This window comes from Mustela erminea, chromosome 16 (genome assembly GCF_009829155.1).
Source record: "Mustela erminea isolate mMusErm1 chromosome 16, mMusErm1.Pri, whole genome shotgun sequence".
Classification (NCBI taxonomy): Eukaryota; Metazoa; Chordata; class Mammalia; order Carnivora; family Mustelidae; genus Mustela; species Mustela erminea.
Window position 1 is genome coordinate 17,781,341 of NC_045629.1, and position 22,751 is coordinate 17,804,091.

Consider the following 22,751-nt stretch of genomic DNA (forward strand, 5'->3'; position numbering starts at 1 on the left):
ATTATTCTCTGTATTCTAGTAGGACTCCAGCAACAAAACTGAAAGGATGCCCAGGAAAAGGATCGAGCTGCAGAATGCGTATTAGCCTGTCTCAGGAGCAATGCTGGTGGCCATGGGTGAGGGGCTGTGCAGCCCGGGCCAGGGCTAACACGGGCTTGAGGTCGCTATTTGCTGCTCTATCCCTAGCCGCACACTCCGAATTAGCCCATCACCATGATGCTCAGCCCAGGAGGACTTCTCAGTTTCACACTTCCTTTCCAATCAGCTGCTTAAGGAGTCAACTTTTGAGAAGCAAATACAAGATTGTTGTTTTGGGTACAGTACTTTAATATTTTTATAAAAGTCTTTTTGATTAAAGGTGAGCTCAAGAATCTGCACTGTCATGTAGTCTAAAAAGGATCGATCAGGAAAAAAGGGAAAGAATCAGAATTGAGACAAAAATTAAGGGGGGAAAAAAGGCTGTAAGAAAGGCAATCCCAGAAGTTCTGTCACTTAAGTGAATTTCTGTCAAGTTTATTTCCACCACCTCAAAACTCTCCTGGGTTTAGAGACAAGAGCCTGGGTTTCTTTCCAGGCTTTAATGCCAAGAGCTGAGTGCCACTGGGTAAGTTATCACTTTGCTGGGCCTTATTTTCCTCACCTTTGCAGGACTTAGATAACATCTGTATACGAATACCTTGCTCATAGTAGGCTCTCAATAAATTTTAGCCAAATGAGAATTAAACACTTAAGACTTACTTAAGAATGATACTGAACAAATCACTCCAGCTTCAACCTAACAATAGACTGAACTGAAATCACACTGGTCCATGAAGGGAACCTGCTCATGCTTGCCTAGGGCCCTCAGAAACATTTTTCTGAGTCCTAGGAGAGTGAGGGTCTTAGCTTTCATTTTTCACACTAGGAACAGGTTGGCTCCCTAAAGTGGTTTCACCAACATCTTTTTAAATTTGTACTCTGTGTCTGACAGTGAAATACAGAGATAATCAAGACACAATCCTCCCAGGTTAGAAAATTCTCTGTTTGAATAGAAAGAGCTATTGAATTTATGCCTAAAAACCCCATAGATCATTGCTAATGATGCATACACATCACTCAATCTTACAAAAATCTCAGGCAATGCAATTCTTTTTTTTTTTTTTTAAAGATTTTATTTATTTATTTTACAGAGAGAGAGAGATCACAAGTAGGCAGAGAGGCAGGCAGAGAGAGAAGGGGAAGCAGGCTCCCTGCTGAGCAGAGAGTCCGATGCGGGGCTCGATCCTAGGACCCTGAGAACATGACCCAAGCCGAAGGCAGTGGCCCAACCCACTGAGCCACCCAGGCGCCCCTATGCAATTCTTTTCTTAACACAGTACACTTAACTTTCTTAGTGGCATGGTTCTAATAGCTTTAAATGTTTTCCTTAAGATATGAAATATTTACCACTAATTTATGTGTATTGGTTACAATGACTTCCTTTAATAATAAAAATGTCGATAAGATGAAATAAAAGCAAAAGCTGTTATCAAGCTAGTGTGAATACTTCTTTGCATTATGTTCACTTCATAGAAAATTCTTCTTAAAATTAATCTTCCCAGTTTGAATCATGTAACTTATTATTCCATAGAGAAATAGCTGTGTCTCTCACACTAATAACAAATGTATCCTTTTACATTAACTTTTCTCACCTCCGCCTTATTGAAACATGGCAGAGTAACAACAACAAAATAAACTATACTAGAAAAATTAGTGCACAGGATACAACTAAGCTTCAAAACCAGAATTCAATACTTTAAGAAAAAAAAGCATAAGACTTTTTACCTTTCTGCGTCTAATAAAACTAGTCTCTGAAAAATGAAAGTATTAAAAGAAGACCTCACTATTTTAAAACTGTGATCAATAGAAAGAAAAGACATGACTTTGAACACTGTGTTTTAGAGAAGTAATGCAAGTGCAAATCTTATTCCTGGGACTCTCTGCCACCCACAGGACACCTGTCAATCTTGGCAATAGTCTTTAGCTATCCATATAGAGACTCAGCATGTCCTTCCCTTGACCAAATTAGGCTAACCTCATCTGCATTGACATCAGTGTCTATAATTTTGGATTCTCATGGACAGAAATAGCCTATCCCAGAGTTCTTTATACAAATGTTGTGTCTGTGGAAAACTATAACCAATTTTATAATAGAAAAACGTGAACACTATAGTTAAAGCCCTCCAATTGTACTTTTATCATTTTGAATTCCAGCCAATTTTAATATCAAGCTATAAAGCAAAGCAGGGTTTTTGGTTCATTTCTTTCATTAAAATCCACATATCAGGGCTTCTTATTCTTCAAATAGTATGAGTTTCAAGAGATATGGAACTGACAAAAAAATAAACTTTGATAACAACAAATATTTTAAACTATGGTAACATGGGAATTTTACCTGTCAATCAATACCTTTCTGTCATACTGATTTAGAGCTCTGAATTAAGTTTTTTGTTATACAGTATCATAGTAGCTGATGACAGCAGGCATATGGTTAGTCCTGGTATGAAAGAAAGAGTAAAAATACTTTGATACTTTACAAAGCTTCAAGTCTGTTTAGACTTGTTAAGTCTAACAATAGTCTGTTAGATAGTCTGTTATAGACAACTACCTCATGACATTAAAAGAACTTAGAGATTTGCTTATTGAACAACTGTTCTTAATATATTAAAAATTACAGAAAAATGGAAGTAGTCACAATTTTTAGATGGAAAAAACAGTAGCGTAGATCTGCAGAATGGGAACTTAAAAAAGGAGCATTCAGTGTGCATGCTGTAAGTGTAAGGCTACTAGTATGTTATTAGGCCAGGAGACTGTCACAAAGATGGGACACCTTAATTTTAGCAAAGTTGCACACAAAGTCTCTGGTGGCAACCTTAAAACAGAACAATGTGAGTCCCATACTACAGTTAGGCAGACTACAAGCTGGCTAAACAAACATACCCAGAAATTAAGTGCTTGATAGCAAACAAGTGGAAGAATTCTAGAGGTAACTAACAGAACTCTGCATCTGAACTTATCTTGTTCCACAGTTTATTCACTGGGATGGGGTGCAGATCAGACAAATGCATATCAAATCTGCATATAAAATGCAAAGGATAAACCAGCATGCTTAATTACAAATAACTTAAAAAAAGGTCAGGATATTTAATCTTTAACTTAATAAGAGACGGTAATTAAAGGCACTGAAAGTCAGCTAAGTATCCAGATCAAGGATGTTCCACTATTCTCAATACAGGACACATTTTAAAGACTCAGTTCAATTCTGAAAACACACTGGAAGATGCATATATAGATGGCATTTTAAAATACAGATAAGAATAATATACAGGGGCGCCTGGGTGGCTCAGTAGGTTAAGCCTCTGCCTTTGGCTCAGGTCATGGTCCCAGGGTCCTGGGATAGAGCCCCGCATCGGGCTCTCTGCTTAGAGGGGAGCCTGCTTCCCCCTCTCTCCCTGCCTGCCTCTCTGCCTACTTGTGATCTTTTTCTGTCAAATAAATAAATAAAATCTTTAAAAAAAAAAGAATAATATACACAAGGAATAATAGTATTATGAACTGAGATGCTTCAGGCAGAGAAACAGAGACAGACAGGTGTTAACGAGCTATGCGATAAAATAATCTAAAGGGGTTTAGCTTTACTCTGCAAAATTATAGAAGGTGAAATAAGACCAACGGGCAGTAAGTTTGCAGAAAATAGATCTTGACTCAATATTACTATCTAAGAACTTTCTACAACTTAAAGCTATGTAAATTGAAAAAAGGTGCTTCAAACGCCTCTGTCAAGGAGGCTGTGGGACAGGCTGGAACAACCAACTTTCAAGTTCTCTGCCAATTCCAAAATTCCACAGTACTCTAACTGAAACAGAGACCGGAATTCAGGGAGGCTAAGGCACTTGGAATTTGTAGGGTAGAGTACCAGAGAAAAAAAGTGTGAAGAAAATGGGCTCCAAAAGGCTGAAAGTGTGTCTCCTTTAGTCTTTGGCTAAATATTAAGTTAGTTATGTATAGTATGAGATTCCATGAGGCCAGAAGAACACCAGGGTAAGAACTACTACAGGGGAGCTAGGAGACACGAGTCCCACCCAAACATGCACTATAAAAAGCACTCACGAAATACCTGGGACATTCCAGAGAGACCTCAGAAATGTCATACCTTAGGAGAAGGGCAAAACTAGCCCATCAATGCAGAAAATTCTTTTAAACAATACTGGTCTAGAGCCACACTAACAAAGTTCATAATATGCCAAAAAAGGATCGGGCTGATCAGAAAGTAACTAAATTACCTGCCAGATCAAAATTTAACACTCTTTTAAGAATGACAAAAAAAATTACAAATTAAGAGAATAAACAAGAAAAGGTAACCCAATCCAAGGGGTAAAAACAGTCAATAAGAACAAACCTGGAAATGATCAAGATGATGGAATTAGTAGAAAAGAACTTCTAAAATCCTATTTTAATATATCCAAAGATTTAAAGGAAAACATACACACAATGAAAAAAGAAATTAAAACTTATTTTTAAAAATGGATTAGTTATAACTGATAAATACAGTATCCAAATTGCAAAATTCACACTTGAGCTTACCAGCAGAGTAAACACTGTAGAAAAAGAGATCAGTGGGAATTACAAACATTTTCCAAATTTGATAGAGAACTATTAATCCAGATGTCAAAGCTCAATGAACTTCAAATAAGAAAAACACAAAACCACAAGATACATGATAATAAAGTTGCTGAAAATCAACTGATACCAAAAACACAATAAATGTAATCTAACATATTAATAGAATTAAAAACATCAATTATTTCAACTGACAAAGAAAAAACATTTAACAAAATTCAATGCCAATTATGATAAACACTTACTAAAATAGGAATAAATAAAAACTTCCTTACCCAATAAAGAATATCTATGAAAAATCTATAGCCATTCTCATCCTTAGCAACAGAAAACAATGTTTTTGCTCTAACATCATGAACAAGGCAAGGATGTCTGTTTTACTACTTTAACATAGTATTAAAAACCAATGCATTAAGGCAAGAGAAAGAAACATAAGGCATACAAATTGGAAAGGAAGAAGAAAATCTATATTTGCAGGACAGCTTATTTATGCAGAAAATCCTTAAGACTCTACAAATAAACTACTGTAACTAGTATTTACCAAGGTCACAAGACCAATATACAAAATCAATTGTATTTCCATATATTAATGAAAAATGTTTAGAACATGAAATTTAAAAAATATTATTTCCAATAGCATCCACAAACGTGAACTACTAAGGGAAAAACCTAACAGAATGCATGCAACGAAATCTGTACAGTGAAAACTGTAAAACATTTTTGAGAGAAATTAAAGAACTAGATAAATGGAGAAATATACTATGTTGTTACAGGAGTGAACTGTGTTCCCACAAGAGATACGCTGAACTCCTAACCCTGGATACCTGTGACTTTATTTGGAAATAGGTTCTCTGCACATGTAATTAAGATGAGGGTATAATGAGTTAGAATAAGTTCTGAATCCAGTATAACTGGTGTTCTTATAAGAAGAGAGAAATTTAGGGATGCCTGGGTGGATCAGTGGGTTAAGCCTCTGCCTTCGGCTCTGGTCATGATCTCAGGGTCCTGGGATTGAGCCTCAGGCTCTCTGCTCAGCAGGAAGCCTGCTTCTCCCCCCCACCCCCCGCCCCTCTGCCTGCCTCTCTGCCTACTTACGATCTCTGTCAAATAAATAAATAAAATATTAAAAAAAAAAAAGAGAGAAATTTGGACACAGACACACAACCACACAGAGGAGAAAACCATACAAAGATGGAGACTAGAGTAATGCATCTACAAGGCAAGGAATGCCAAGGACTGCCAGCAATATCAGAAGTTAGGTGGGGAAGATATTCTCCCCTAAAGCCCTAGAGACAGCTTGGTCGTGCCAACACCTTAACCTCAGATTTCTAGCTTCCAGAACTGTGAGATAATCATTTTCAATCATCTTAAACCACACACTTTGTGATACTCTGTGATAGCAGCCTTAGGAAACTAATACAAAACCTGTGGTGCCCACGGAGAATGAATTTATCTCAGGGATTTGTGAAAGATGCAAATTCAAGGTGCATCAAGGGTTTCATAAAGGCCTTGAAAGAGAAGTGAGCAGAAGAGAGCGATTTGGTAGCAAACCTCTATTAATCTATACCACTGAGTAAAATTACCAAATGAGAGAAGACAAGATGGTTAAAACCAAATCTTAAGGCTCTCAAGCAGGGGAGGCCTGCGAAGGCAAAAGGCCAAAATTTACAAATGGTAACATTCAGATTAAATAGCACCTCCCCATTCTGGTTTTTTTTTTTTACCCCCCTTTCACACATATATGCAAATAATATTCCCTCTATACATCAGTAACATTAAAGCCAGTAAGAAACAGCTTTGATAAAGAACAAAAAGCAAGTGAGAAGTAAGCTCAACAAAACTCTAATCAAATTCCCTTTTAGGGTTTAAAGTTTCTTACAGACTTAGGCTAGAGAAAGAATTTTTGGTTCAGCTCTCCCTACTCTAGGCTCCTTCATCTTCATAGAAGATGAAAGCAAGGCACAGCAGCTAATATTGAAACTTCTTCCATCCAGTTCTGTAACTGACACTGATTTGGAAGAAGCTGTTGAGATAAATAGTGGCTAACCAAGACAAAAACCCATGTTCCTATTATATTATTGACTAGGTATAGTGAATGAATCTCTTGTCAAAGTCTCTTAGATCACTTTTCCAATGGTGGACTAGTTCAAAGAAATGCTCCTACCACTGAAAACTGAAAATAGTGGAAAATGCAGAAAATACCTACTGAAATGAGTCCATGAACTGGTAAGAATATAAGGAAAACTCAGGCAAAAACTACTTAAAAGCAGGAATGCACAAAGATAATCAGAGTATTGAAGCTGGCTTTCATTTCAAGGTCAAAGGAGAGGGTAGAGGGGGTGCAGCTGAGCTTTGGATTTTTCACAGATGCATGGGTATATGGAACAAAAAACACCAAAGTCCAGAGTCTGGCCAAAGTATAGAGCATGTCTGAGTACTTTTAACTAACAGAATATAAAATGGGCAACAATTACATTCTATGTTCATTAAAAAAAAAATAGCTTGAATCAAATCATATGCAGTTTGACAACCACCATCCGCTAGGAAAACATAACAAATTTATGTAGGCTGGCAAAAAGACTGCCATATTTTGGATTTGCTACAATTCTGAACTTGACTGCAAAGGCAGTTAAGATTAACTAATGCTACCTCAAGAGCTCTAACTAGAACAACATATAAAAGCAGTTTATTGAGGTTCAGAGAAAAGAGTTACTTTCTCTTAAATTAACACCAATTGTTTACATTTAATAAAATGAAGAGAAAAGGAAACCTTCTGTACTTAGCACATGTAATTATAATGCTTTGTTTAAAACAGAATAGACAAAGATTTAAAAAGACAAAAATAACTTTTAATTTGCATTGAAGTACACAGTACTTATTCAAAAGAAATGCATTTATAATCAACATTCCACAAAGAAATTTAAAGTCTAACTTGTATCACCTAACATCAACGTAACTATCACTAAAAAATCTTTTCCTCATAGAGACATAAAGTAGAATAGAGGTCACCACAGCTGGGGAAAGAGGGGAGCAAATTACTGTTTTATGGGCATACAGTCTTTGTGTGGCATGATGAAAAAGTTGGGAAATAGACACTGGTGATGGTTGTAGAATACTGTGAGTATACTTAATTCAACTGACTTGTGTTTCCCAAAATGGTTTAAATAGCAAATTCTAGGTTAGGTACAGTTTAGCAAGATTAAAAGAAAATACATACAAAAAACTATTTTCATGTAATTTTCCTTAAAGTTTGGAATTCTCTTAAGTCTAAAATTCATGTAAATAAGTATCCTCTAAAAATTGGGACTAGAAAAGAAGAGGCTTTGGGTTATGTAATCATAGATTCAAATCTGAGGTAGATTCAAATCTACCCTTCCTAACCACAGACTCTTGATACATGTTACATTCTAAAAGCCTCAGTTTCCTCCACCTGGAAAATGGGAAAGTACTTGGACACAAAGTTTTAGTAAGGATTACAGCAGATAACTACAGTATGCATGAAGATAATCCAGGAACTTCACACCAAGGGATTTTTATTCAGTTCTCTTTTTCATATTAGTTATTAACTAAAATATACAAACCTTTAAAAATCACCTATCACCCTTTAAGCAGTGCTTGATAATATATTCAGGCATACGAAACTTGATTCAAATTCTTTAAAATGGCTTTTCCCTCTCTGTTTATCAACCAGCTCTTACTTTTTAAAAAAAGATTTATTTATTTATTTAAGAGAGAGAGAGAGAGAATGAATGTGGTGGGGAGGGGCGGAGGGAGAGAAACTCAAGCAGACTCCCCACTGAATGTAGTGCCTGAAGTGGGCCTCAATCCCAGGACCCTGAGATGATGACCTGAGCCAAAATCACGAGCTGGACACCCACACTCAGGCTCCCCTGAACCCAGCTCTTATCTAAATTGCCAGTTTCTCTAAGTTACAATATGAAGCAGTCAGGAGTATTAAAAAAACAAAACAAACAACTTATTGTTAAGTAAAAGAAATGACTATAAATACTCTCCTTTTCAATTTTTTGCCAGCTGCCACCCAATGCTAATAGTCCATTTACAGTCCTCTCTATCAACAACAGGCATGCACTTAACAATATTAAACCAGTCAGGAATTTGCCCAAAGTTGTGTACAGTCTAGATCACAATTTTACTCTTTTAGGAAATGAGACATGGTTGGCATAGGTGGTGGTTAATCTTCTTAAGTATCAAATACTTTGCATACCCCCACATGATACAAGTTAATCTTCTCATACCCTGAATTGCATTTTTTTTTAAATCTGCATATTATGATGTCTGACAATCTTAAGAAACCATTCTAGCTGGGAAGAGACTGCCTGTCCCAGAGCTAGCCAATTCTTGGAGACAGCAAAGGGCCCAGCCAGGAGCTTGCCCTTGATGTGCGTACTAATTCACAGACCTTCTCCATCAGATCCTTTTCCCCAAAGGCCTTAATCACCCAGAGCCAGGTACTAGGCATCTAGGACCACTCCAGCCCAAAGCACACCAAAGTTATTTAAATCTGCCAACCATGAATCATTCACTCTTCCCTGCCTTTCCCTGGGAACCCCCAACGAAGACTGTGGCTCTAAGGCTCTCCTTTCATTCCTGTCTTCTGCCTGCTGATCACCTGGTGCTTTCCCTGTGGCCCTGCAGGGTGTGCTCTGTCTCCTGTCTCTAGGACCTCTGAGTATAATAAACTTTGTATTTCCTCAAGCCTTTCCTGTGTCTCTTCTTGTGGCTGCACCTATCAGCAAAGAATATAAAACACATCCACTGATTGAGAAAATACAAAACATTATTTTGAGTTCAGTAGTTATGTTTAAATAATTTTACTTAATCACAACAGTATCTACTTATATAAGAAACACACTAGTACTATATGTTTGGGATTTATATTTTTAAGTTAACTATTTCAAATACATATTCAACTAATATTTCAATACATGTGGACTCATGAATCCCTTGCTAAATTCCCAGATTTTCCTGGGATTTGCCATTATCATTTGGGAACCACTGGCCAGAGGATGATAAGGCAAGGTATGTATGTATATGCACAACCCTGCTCCCTCACCCCAATCCGCCCCATATCCCCACCTCTGACACACACTTCTGGAAGAAATATGCCCATTCATATACCATCATCTCTCTTTTAAAAAGCTGATATAAGAAACAAAAGTGTTGAAAGGGGACACACCAAAGAGCATAGAATAACTAACCCTCTCATCGTACACACAGCACTTTATCATACATCTTTCTTTACCTCATAGCATGTTGCATTACCAAGAAGATACAGAAAACCACTTAATATTTGTCTTTTATGGCACAAATTTAACCTTTTCTTCAATCTCATTTCCCCTTCTACATATCCTAATTCTAACCAATTCATCAAGATTTCCTACACCCAGTCTAGACATTACTGCTGCCATACTTGTACACTCATTTCCTCAATATAGACTGGATTTCCTATTAGGAAAGTCATGTCACTATTAACACCTCCAACACATATTTGCAGAAAGACAAAAATGAAACCCAGTCATTTTTGGCTATAACAATGGCTTATTTCAAGATTTACTGGAAAACTTAAAAAAACTAAAATGGGTAATTTGATACAGTTGAAGATTTTAGTTCATTCCATGAACAATTAAGAACCAGTTAAGTGTAATACAGGTAATTACAACAAATGAATAAAATAAATTTAAAGAGCCTCTTGTTTAGAACCTAGAATATAGACTGGTAGCATAGGAATTTTATTAATTTGAGCAAATATTTCAAGTACAGTTGATTTTTAATATTTTATTTATTTATTTATTTATTTGAGAGAGGGAGAGGTAGAGTATACAAGCAGGGGTAGCAGCAGGCAGAGGGAGAGAGAGAAGCAGGCTGCCTACTGAGTGCGGAGCCCAATGTGGGGCTCGATCCCAGGACCCTGAGATCATGACCTGAGTAGAAGGCAGATGCTTAACTGACTCAGCCACACACGTGCCCCTGAAGTACAGTTGATTTTTAAATGATGACTCTTGTTCAGTGAAAAGTCTGTAAAGTTTCAAGTACAAAACAATTTCCAAAATTAGGTGAACATTTAACTAGTAGACAGCTATCACCCTATACATAAAAAATTTTTTATTGTATTATTATACTTTACAACTTTTTAAGTCTTTCTTACATTATTATTTGAATGTAAATTGATACAATCTTTCCGGAAAGTAATTTGGCAATGTATATCAAGATTTGAAACTAAATCTAACGTTTTAACCAGCCATACCTCTTCCAGGAATTAATCTTAAGGAAATTATCATGAATAAGCATGAAGATTTAGCTACAAAGTTTTCATCACAGCATTGTTTATAATGAAAAACTGAAACTTCTAAATATCTGACAGTAAGAGATTGATTAGCTAATTATAAAAATAGAAATACAGAATATTTAAATCATTTAAAGTGACTGCCGTAAAACATACATCCTCAAACTGTTTTGAAACTGCCTATAACTCTTGGATACTTTTAACTATCTAAAATCTGTAGTAATAGTAATGCACATATTTAATATGTAAGTGCATAGAGGCAGAAATGGAAGACTAGTTCTCAGGGGCTAGGGAAGGAGAGCGTGATAAGTGATTGTTAACAGGTAGTTTTAGGTGATGAAAGTATTCTAAAATTAGATAGTAGTGAAGGTGTGCAATATTGCACAACTTTGAATAAAAACCACTGTACATTCTAGAAGAGTGAATTTGAAAGGTACGTGAATTATTTCTCAAAAAAATGTACATATTCAAACATTTAAAAAAATTTTTTTAAGATTTTATTTATGTATTTGAGGACAGCGAGGGACAGCACAAGCCAGGAGAAGCAGGCTCCCTGCTGAGCAGGGAGCCTGACGTGGTGCTCAATCCCAGGGCCCTTCGATCATGAACTGAGCCAAAGGCTGACACTTAACTGAATGAGCCACCCAGGCACCCCTCAAACATTTAAAATTCTTAACTGTTACATATGTTATATATTAAAGTATAAATTATAAATACGGATATACTTTACACAAATCTTAAAGTAGGCCATCCATTAGCATCTGCGCATGTATCTGAATGTTTTATATGTGTGTAACTCATGAGCAAAGTTGGTCTCTGAATGGACCTTCTATTTTCATTTAGGACTGCGTGATTCCTCATGTAAAATTATGCTCTGCTAAAGCAAATGAACTCCTCAAACAAATGCAAGGCAAAGCTCACATGCATCTGTTCACATATTTCACTATAACAAAGCGGTTTTATACTAACAGATGAACATGCAAGAGCACCATTGGGATTGTATAATTTTAAATGCTTATTGCACTGTGGCATACTTCTCAAACTTTTATATTCATGACAAATAAAATGGATGGAATTTTAGATAATTATTACTGACTCCACAGTGAAACCAAAATTTCTGACTTTTTCCTTCAAACTTCTGGGTCACTAATTTATAAGTATTCTGAAACCATGAGGGAAGCTTTAAATACTAATTAACCTTTTAAAAACAGCTTTCTTGAGATACAGTGCACAAACCATACAATTCACCCATTTAAATACACAGTACAATGGTTTTCAGTATACTTAGATAGGTGCAAACAACATCACTGTTAATTTTAGAATATTTCATCAACCCAAAGGAAACCTCATACTCATAAGCAGTTATTCTCCATTCCCCCTCCCTCCCCACCAGTCCCTGGCAAACACCAATCTGCTTTTTGTCCTTATTCCGGTAAGGACATTCTGGATATTTCATATAAATGGAATCATACACTGTCACCTTTTGTGTCTGGTTTATTTCACTTAGAAAAAGTTTTCTAGGTTCATCCAAGTTGTAACAAGTATTAGTAATTCATTCCTTTTTATGGCTGAATAACATTCCACTGTATGGATATACCACATTTCGTTTATTCATCATGTGATGGACATTTGGGTTATTTCTACTTCTTGGCTATTTGAAAAACACTCCTATAAACACTCAAGTATAAGTTTTTGTGTGGACCTCTTTTCATCTCCCTTAGAAGTGAAATTGCTGTGTCATTTGGTAACTCTATGTTTAGCATTTTGAGGAACTGCCAAAATGTTTTCCACAGTGGCTGCACCATTTTACATTCCAAACAGCAGTGTATGAGGGTTCTGATTTCTCCACATCCTTGCCAGCACTTATTATTTTTTATTCTAGCTGTCTCTCATTGTGGTTTTGATTTGCATTTCCCTGATGCAAATGATGTGGGAAGCATCTCTTCATGTGCTTATCAGTCATTTATTTATCTTTTTTGAGAAATGCCTATTCAGATCCTTGGCCCATTTTTTAAATTGAGTTGTCTTTTTTACTATTGAACGTAAGAGTTCCTTATACACTCTAGATGTAAGTCCCTTATATGTTTGCAATGATTTTTCTCCCATTTTGTGGCCTTTTTACCTTCTTGACAGTGTCCTCTAAAGCACAAGTGTTTAATTTTGATGAAGTCTAACACATCTATATTTTTCTTTTGTTGCTCATACTTTTGGTGTCATATTTAAAAATCCTTTGCCAAATCCAAGGTCATAAAAATTTACTCTATGTTTTCTTCTAAGACTTTTATAGTTTAGTTCTTACAATTAGTTCTGGATCCATTTTAAGTCATAAGGATCAACTTCATCCTCTTCCCTGTGGCTACACAATTGTTCTATCACAATTACTGAAAAAGCTATTTCTTTCCCCCATGGAACTGTCTTGCACTCTTCTCAAAAATCAGTTGACCATGGGTTTATTTCTCCACTCTCAATTCTATTTCACTGATCCCTGGGTCTCCAACGTAAGTATTTAAGTTAAGGACTATAAGTGCGAGTATCATACTGTCTGGATCACTGTGGCTTTGTAGTAAGTTGTAAAATTAGAGACTATGGGTCTTTCTACTTTGTTCTTTGAGATTGTTTTGGGGTCCCTTGCAATTCCACATCAATGTTCTTTTTTTAAGATTCTACTTATTTTTGCAAGAGAGAGAGGGAGCATGAGAACAACGGAGGCAGGGGGGGCCAGAGGGAGCAGAGGGAGCAGCAGACTCCTGCTAAGCTGGGAGACCCATTTGGGAACTGATCCCAGGACCACCTGAGCCAAAGGCAAGCACTTAACCAACTGAGCTACCCAAGCATCCCCCATATAAATTTTCAAATTAGCTTTTCAACTTCTACAGAGAAGTCAGCGGGGATTCTAAAGAAGACTGTGCTGAATCTGAAGATCAATCTGAGGAGCACTGCCACCTTAACAAAAATGGGTATTTTAATTTATGAACATGGGGTACTTTTCCACTTACATGGATCTTCAAGTTCTTTAAATAATCTTTTCTGGTTTTCAAAGAGTAAGTTTTATACTGCTTTGGTTAAATTTATTCCTAGGTATTTTATTCTTTTAAATGTTGCTGTAAATGGAATTGTTCTAAGTTCACTTTTGGGTTACTCATCTCAAGTGTAAAGAAACATAACTGATTTCTTTCCCTCAAATACACATAACTGATTTTGCATATTGATCTTATATCCTGCAACACTGCTGAACTCATTTATTAGTTCTAATAATTCTTTAGTAGATTCCTTCATTATTTTCTATATAGACCATGTCATCTGTGAGTAGGATTTTACTACTTCTTTTCCAATTTGGATGTCTTTTCTTTTTCTTGCCTAATTGATCTGGTTAGAACCTCTAGCACAATGTTGAACAGAAGTAGAATGAGTGGATATCCTTGTCTTGTTCCAGATGTTATGAGCAAAAGCAACCAGTCTTTTATCATCATGTATGATATTAGCTGTGGGTTTTTCATAGGTGCCTTTTGATCAGGTTAAGGAAATGCACCTCTACTCCTAGGTTTGAGTGTTTTGTTATGAAAGGATGTTGGGTTTTTGCCAAGTGCTTTTTTTGTATCTATTTATACACGCATTTGGCTTTTATTAGTCTACTGACATGGTGCATTACAATGATTTATAATAATTTCTGGATGCTAAGCCAACCTTGAATTCCTACTTGGTCATGGTATATAATTCTCTTTTATGTTGCTATTTTCAGTTAGTATTTTGTTTAGGATTTTTGTGTCCATATTCATAACAGATATTGGTCTTAGTCTCCTTGTGATTTTTTTTTTTGTTGGGTTTTGGTATATTGGCCTCATAGAAATAGGTGGGAAGAATACTTTAAACATTTGCAACTTTTCTGAATAAATGAAAAATTTACCACACAATCAGAGTAGAAACATAAATACTGAAGCTGATAATACAACTGGAAGTGACATTCCCAACACCAGTGCAGCAGACCCTGTTGGTTATACAACCAGTACCCACTTTCTTCTTCTGCCTAAAAGGATCAACATTTTGTTCAGATGTCTAGCGTCCGTGTGCTTCAGGGGGGTGCGGCTGTAGCTTTAGACCTGAAGAATGGACCCTGACTGGTCCAAACAAATCATAATGGTTCCATCTTGCTTGCCAGAGGCTAGTTTGAAAATGGCAATGTGATATAATCAGGTGTGATGGAAACTCTGCTAAAGGAGCCCCATGGAATTTGTTGTTGTTGTTGTTTGTTTTTTGGGGTTTTTGTTTTTGTTTTTCTTTTTTTGCACTTAAAATGATACAAAAGGAAAGAGCCCTCTCTTCCCCTGGAAGTTGTTATGTCTGGATACATGGAACTGTATCACTTTGCAACCATGACAAAATCTGCCGTGAGGACAACTCCGACATACTGAAGACAGCAAAATAGAAAGAACGAACATAGGTCAGTGATGATGCTGCTGAGCTGCCAAATTAACCAAATCTAGAACCACTCAATCTTACTGTAAATATACTGCAGAAATCGGCAAGCACCACATATCAGGTAGGTTTTTTCCTTCAGAGATCCCAAGGCATCTTATCCTTATAGAAATGTATTCCCTGGATAGTTATTATATAAATGGAATCATTGCACTAAGTGATCTTTTGAGTCTGGCTTATTTTAGTTAGCATAACATTTTCTAGGTTCATCCAAGTTGTAGGTAATAAGCATTTACTAGAAAACCACTGGATACAACCCTATTTCAAATTTTTTTGTTCATCAAATCATTTTTATTCCCATAGTAAAGTTGTAAATTAGCAATATAAAAAATTTACCAATAAAACACTGCATTAATTTGGGTTTCTAATAAGACTTTATTTAGAAAAAAGTCTCTAGTATTTGAAATACTGCTATATTTCATAATATGAAAAATTACTATAAGTTTAAAAAACTGATTATAAAACATTATGCACAGTAAGAGGCAGAGAAAAAGAATACATTTAGATAGATACTAGAATTGTTGGGCTCAACACCAATATGTTCACACTGTTATCTCTGGTGGTAGGATTACAGAGGACTTTGATATTTTTGCCTGTTTTATTTTTCCCTAAATTTTCCTTCATAAATATGCATTAACTTAGTAATAAAGAAAAAATGTAATTCATTCTTTTAAAAGGAAAAATTTCAGTATTTTTTATTCATGAGTAAATGAAGACACACTATTTTTTCTTCCATTTTTGTCTGGGAAGAGCCTATATAAACCTTGCACGTAGTTTTAAAATTGGGTGATTGTGACATGTATAGTATTAAGCTATACATGTTCTCTGACCACCTCAAAAAGAAGTTGTAGGCTTAAACTGAATTATAATCTGCATTGTAAGAAGAGTGCGACATTGTTCACACAATCACTTTGGAAATAAGATCTGAGCCAAGGTCTCTCCTATTTTGAAATATGCACGTGATCGGATTTCACTGACTCTACTCCTAAGGGTAATGAAGCAAAGGAGCATTGACCAGGTGTCACAAGATTTATTTTCTAGGTCTAGAGATAAACCTCATTAGCCATGTGGCCTCTGGCAAGCAGCAATCTCTCTGAATCAAAACCTTATCTGTTAAATGGGGCAACGACCTACCCATTTCTCCTCACAGGATGAGGAAAAGTAGATGAAAGATCAAGTGAAGATGGTATTGTACGTCACCAAAGCATTTCCTACACATCTTAAGTCTGGTAACAATTGTACTTTGTTCCACACTGACAAAAAGTCAGCCTTACAATCAGCAAGGTATGATGCCAGTTTCCCTGGTAACAAGTTAACTTCCACACTGCTTCAAAGATATTTGCGTATGTGTGTAAAATCCCTTTTCTTTGCTGCTTTACTGTTTTTAACTTGCCTCTAAAAATAATGGAATGAAGTAAACAAAGCACTGGTACCACAACATGACACTGGTTGGAGAGAGAAAACTATAGATCATTTTCAGTAAGAAATACTGTTGCAAAGATCCTAACCACGACACTAGCAGGTAGACTCCTAAAAATAATACAGTTCAACCAAGTAAGTATTATTCCAGGAATATAAGGGTAAGTTAATATTAGTCTACCTATTAAGATAATTTACTAAATTAGTAGACTGAAGGTGAAAAATTTTAAGCATCTCAATAGATGTGCAAAAATGTATTTGAATGATATAACCATTCCCAAATAAATACTCCAAATGAATAAAAAATAGCAAAATTACTGTTTGAAAGTGATACACTGTCTGCTGATGATCATGAAATAAGGTATTGAAAAACTGTTAGAAACAGTATGAAAATTCAGTATACAGTTATTATAAAATTAACTACAAAAATGAATAGTTTGCTTATATCCAATTAGGTAGAAAACATGAGAGAAAAGATTCCATTTATAACTGCAGCTGAGTAAAAGTAAACCTCTGTATAAACAATAAATGATAAAGGGCATTATAAAGAAAATTTTAATCTCTACTGAAGGATCTCAAAGAAGACTGGAATAGGGAGATTCAGTATTAGTAGTAATGAGGAGGAGGAGAGAGGGGAAGATAAGAGCAGTTTCAACAGTCAGGCTCCCAGCAGAAAAATGATGGCACATTCACAGGGCTAGCAATAGCAGGGAGCTGTTATCACTGTCACTACTAGACCCTAGTAAGGTCTCTCGGTATGGGAGAGGAACCAACCCTGGCAGAAAGTGTGGCCGTAGGTAAACAAACACAACTCTATAGGGTAAGAGGCTGGGAAATCTACACTCTTTCCTCCCACGCACTCATCATCTCCTACAAGACCTCCCACTGGCCAAATCCAACAAGAAGCCAGAGGGCTGGAGAGCTTGGATGATGCATTCCACAGGTCAGCCTCCTGGGGCATAGAGCAAGACAGAGAAAGTGAAGAATATATCTGATGAGGCACAAAGAATATCCAGCACAACAGCTAGTCTCTTGGCTGTTTACGCCAGGCACTGCTCTAACCACTTTAGGTGGATTAATTCTCATAATGTCAATTTGCCCAAACTACAAAATCAAACAATCCCAGTAAAAATACCAACATGATATTTTATGGGTAGTGAGGGGGCAGAGGGGAGTTTCTGACTACCAGTAAGTTCTTCTAGAATAATAAACACAAATGCAAGATTAGGCAGGGAAAAAAAGAGGGGAAAGAATGGTCCTATTAAATATTAAAATGTTATTAAGCTGTAATAATTAAAAGTTTAATGCTAGCACATGAATAGACTGATCAATGAAACAGAATTAGAGTCCAGAAATAGACCAAACAGATGCAAGAATTTCACATATGGTAGCGGTAGCACTTTAAATAAATGGGGAAAAGATATATTATATAATAAATGATTTAGGAGAAACTAGATAGTGAGTGGAGGAAAAAAGCACTAGATTCTTGCCTTATTTCTTATATAACAATAAATCCCACATGGAGCAAAGATCAAAACATAAGGAATAAACTGTGGAAATAGAATTATAAAAGAGAACAGTGTAAAAGGCTATAGAAGAATACAAGAAAGAATATATTTATTATCCTGAAGCACAGAAAATAATAGTCTAACTATAATATAGAACCAGAAGCCTTATAAGAGGAAAAAATGAGACAGTTCACTAAATAGATACAAAACTAATACATAAAAATTTACCATAAGGTTATTAGTAATACTGTAATGTCTTTATTTCCCTAATACTAGAAATACCACTCTCATAATAAGAAAGTAATTGGAAGGTACATCTTAAATACAAAGGCCATTAAAATTAAAATATGCATAGTGTGACTTACAATTAAAGAGAAGCAAAACAAACTTAATGAGACTTTTTTTTTTTGCTGCCTATAAGAAACTCATTTTATTTTATTTTCAGTGTTCCAAAATTCATTGTTTATGCACCACACCCAGTGCTCCATGCAATACATGCCCTCCATAATACCCACCACCAGGCTCACCCAACACCCCACCCCACTCCCCTTCAAAATCCTCAGTTTGTTTCTGAGTCCACAGTAATGAGACATTTTTATTTTAACCTATCACACACTGGCAAGGACTTACAAAGCCTGATAATACATCAGCACCAATGATGAGACAACAGGTACCCTGTGTTCTTCAAACTCCCACTATCCAACTGAGGAGCTAAACAGATTAGGAGAGATTTTCAAATGAACCCCTTATTATCTGGACTGTCCCTACTCTAGCTTCCCAAACCTCAGGAAGTAAACAGATTGGGATAACATCCAATCTCTCACTGTACAAACTCTCACACTACAAATTCTCACTGTGCTAATTCAAGGAAAGGTTTGGAAAATAAGGAATACACTGAAAGTACATACAGAGTTTTGTAGTGAGTTTGTAAATTCATGTAATCCTTTTAGAGATAACAAAATTGAAAATGGTCATAGCTCTTGACCCAAGTTCTTCCCCTTCTAGATGTGTAATCCACAGACACACTCACATGGGAATGTAAAGATTATGTACATGATATTCTCTATAGCACTGTTCGGAAGACACACACACACATACACACACACACACAAATACTGCTGATCTAAATACACTTGATTGGCAGGGACCTGATAAATGACATACAGTACACCCATACAAATGGAATTCATGTGTTCCTAGATTTCTAAACATGAAAGATTTTGAGAAAAGATCACTTAAGTGAATTATTTAAGCTAAGGACCAGAATGTAATTGTAAATATTGAAAATGATAAAGGATTTTCAAGATTTTGACTTGAAAAATAAAGCAAAAATATAAAAATAAGTTTTAAGTTATCTTACATTTGACAAGACTTTTTATAATTTCAACTATGCATAAATTTCTTAGAATAAAAAAGAATTAGGTATTGACTTTATTCTTTAGCATAATCTTTTCAACAAAATTGCATGATAACACAATATGCCACATCTTTCATGTTTTTCTCTTTGGAGATGATTGCAAAGATCTTATTTTCAGAAATACTGAATCGCTTCAGCCATTTTTCCTAGGAGCCCTCTCTTTAATCACTTACATCAAAAGTCACTGTAATCAAATCAGGCTCCCTTCAAAGCATATGTCATCCTTAAGAATTTTGTTTCATTTATCTATCAGTAGCTCTGAGTTTTTTAATATCATATCCATGAACTTCATAAAAATTTGCACACTTTCCAAGACATCCAATTTCAGTTTACAGGTAACTTTGCTTTGTTTGCAAGTGATGACTTATTTTTGACCAATAAAAATGCTAACAAAGGATCAGGAGCAACAACTGAAAGAATTAAATTTTTAACTTTAAAAGTAACATTTTCATTACTAAAACTTTTCCCATAATAACCAATCTAGTAACATATATATTAATCAGCCATTAAAAAAGAATGAAATGCGGGGCCTGGGTAGCTTAGTTGGTTAAGCATCTGCCTTCAGCTCAGGTCATGATCTCCAGGTTCTGGGATCAAGTCCCACATTGGACTCCCAGTTCAGCAGGGAGTCTGCTTCTGCCTCTTCCCCTGCTAGTGCTCTCTCTCTGAAATGAATAAATTATTAAAAAGAATGACATATATACTTATATAAAAATATCTAAAATTTATATATTTACAGAACAAAACAATATGTATGATTCCATTTGCTTAAACAGATTTTCATATGTATATGTGTAAGACATATACAGATAATACATACCAAGATACCTATATGTGAACATATTTTCAGGAAAAGCACTCAAGAAACTATTCACATTGCTTATGTCTTGGGAATTGGTAAGGTGAGGTTTACTCTAATTACATTTTACACCCTTCTAAGTTATTTAGCTTTACACAAGGAGGTGTAACTTTTACAATGATGATGATGATATATATATAGATAAGGAGGATTTAAATTAAATATATAGTAATAATATCTGTGGTCCCAGCTTCCAGTAGTTTTAAATTAAGCCCTAACTTACAGAAGCCATTACATTCAGAAAACTCAAAGACTAATAAAAGCCATTTCAAGATATTCTTATGCAACACTCAATTATCCTAACAGTTTTTTTTCCAGATTATTTCAGTCAGAAAACTTTTGTTTTTTCCCTTATCTTTTAGAGATAAATAGGAAGGATGGATTCTGATGTACCAAAGTACACTGCTTAATATAACAATGAATCAAAAAAATCCACTGGTTTATGTTTCAGATTCCACATTGCAACTAACCTTTACAAAACTACCATTTCTTGAATTCTGGCATCATATCAAAGAAAAATATCCATAACTATAATTAAAGGCTATGATTATACACCTCCCTTTTCCAACTACATCTGAGTGGGGCCAGATTGTCTTTCTTTTTTTTTAAGATTTTATTTATATATATGAGATACAGAGAGAAAGAGAACATGAGCAAGGGGACCCCCAGAGGAAGAAGGAGAAGCAGGCTCCTTGGTGAGCAAGGAGTCCGAAGCGGTGTCTAATCCCAGGCACTGAGATCATGACCTGAGCTGAAGGCAGATGCTTTCAACTGAGCCACCCAGGCACCCCAGATTTTCTTTATATACTTCCACAAATGAACATATTTTGATAAATTCAATGCAGAAGCCTATATGAGAACCCAGCAGTTTTCTATTAAAACCAGACAATAAAGAGATTTGAAAAGTATAAAATCAATACCATTCTTCTTTTTTGCTTGTGAATAGTCACCTTCTAATTAAAAAACATGTTATTTATGTTAACAGATAACTGGTATGGTTACTTGTAAATAAACAGCATTTGAATTTTTTCTCAGTTTTATTTCCTAACACAAAAAATATCAGTACATAAAGCTCATTTAAGCAAAAACTCTCTGGAGTCTTCAGTAACTTCTTAAAATGGAAAGGAGTTCCGAAACCAAAAATTTTGACATTCTACAGACCAAAAGGCAAACAGCTGTGAACAATTTGTTTACAACAGGGATGAATGAACTGTAACATGTGGGGTGGGGGTAATGAAATATTACAGATACTGAATTTGTTTTCAGATGGGATTCAAGTTATTTTTGTTAAAATTAACGAGAAAAAGAAGTATTTCAAGTTCTTATATTAACCTATATATTTACGTTTCCAGTGTCTTCCCTTCTTCTTGTGGATCTGAGTTACCATGAGGTATCATTTCCTTCTTTGAGTATTTCTTGTAAAGGTCTGCTTGCTACAAATTGTCTCGGTCTTTGCATATCACTGTATTTGTTTCACCTTTATTTTTGAAGGACAGTTTTGCTAAATACAGAACTATTCATAGACAGTTTTTTCTTTCTTTCAGCACCTATATATGTCACCCCATGCTAGCTCCCAGTGTTTCTGATGAGAAGGCAGTGATCAATCATACTGATGCTCCCCTGTATGAAACAAGTAATTTTTCTCTTGATTTTCTAGATTTTGTCTTATCTTTTTACAGACTGACTATGCTGTTTCTGGGCACAGGTCCTTCATATTTATCCAGCTAAAGTTCAATGAACTTCTGGATGTATAGTTTTTCATCAAATTTGGAAAATTTTCCAAAAGGCTATTTTTTGCACCTTTCTCTCTCTCCATTCGGGGGTCCCAGCACAGACATGTTGTATGCTTGATGTTTTCCCCAAATCTCTGAGGCTCTGGTCCCTTTTTCTTCATTGGTTTTTCAGACTGAATCATATCTCTTGGTCTCTTTAAATTCACTAATTATTTTTATTGGCACCCTGAGACTACTATTGAACCCCTCTAGTGAATTTTTCATTTCAGGCATTATATTCTTCAAGTCTAGAATTTCCATTTGATTTTTTTTAACTTTTTGCTTTGGAATAATTTAGATTTACAGAAAAGTTGCAAAGATAGTACAGAGAGTTCCTGTATATGCTTCACCCAGCTTTCCC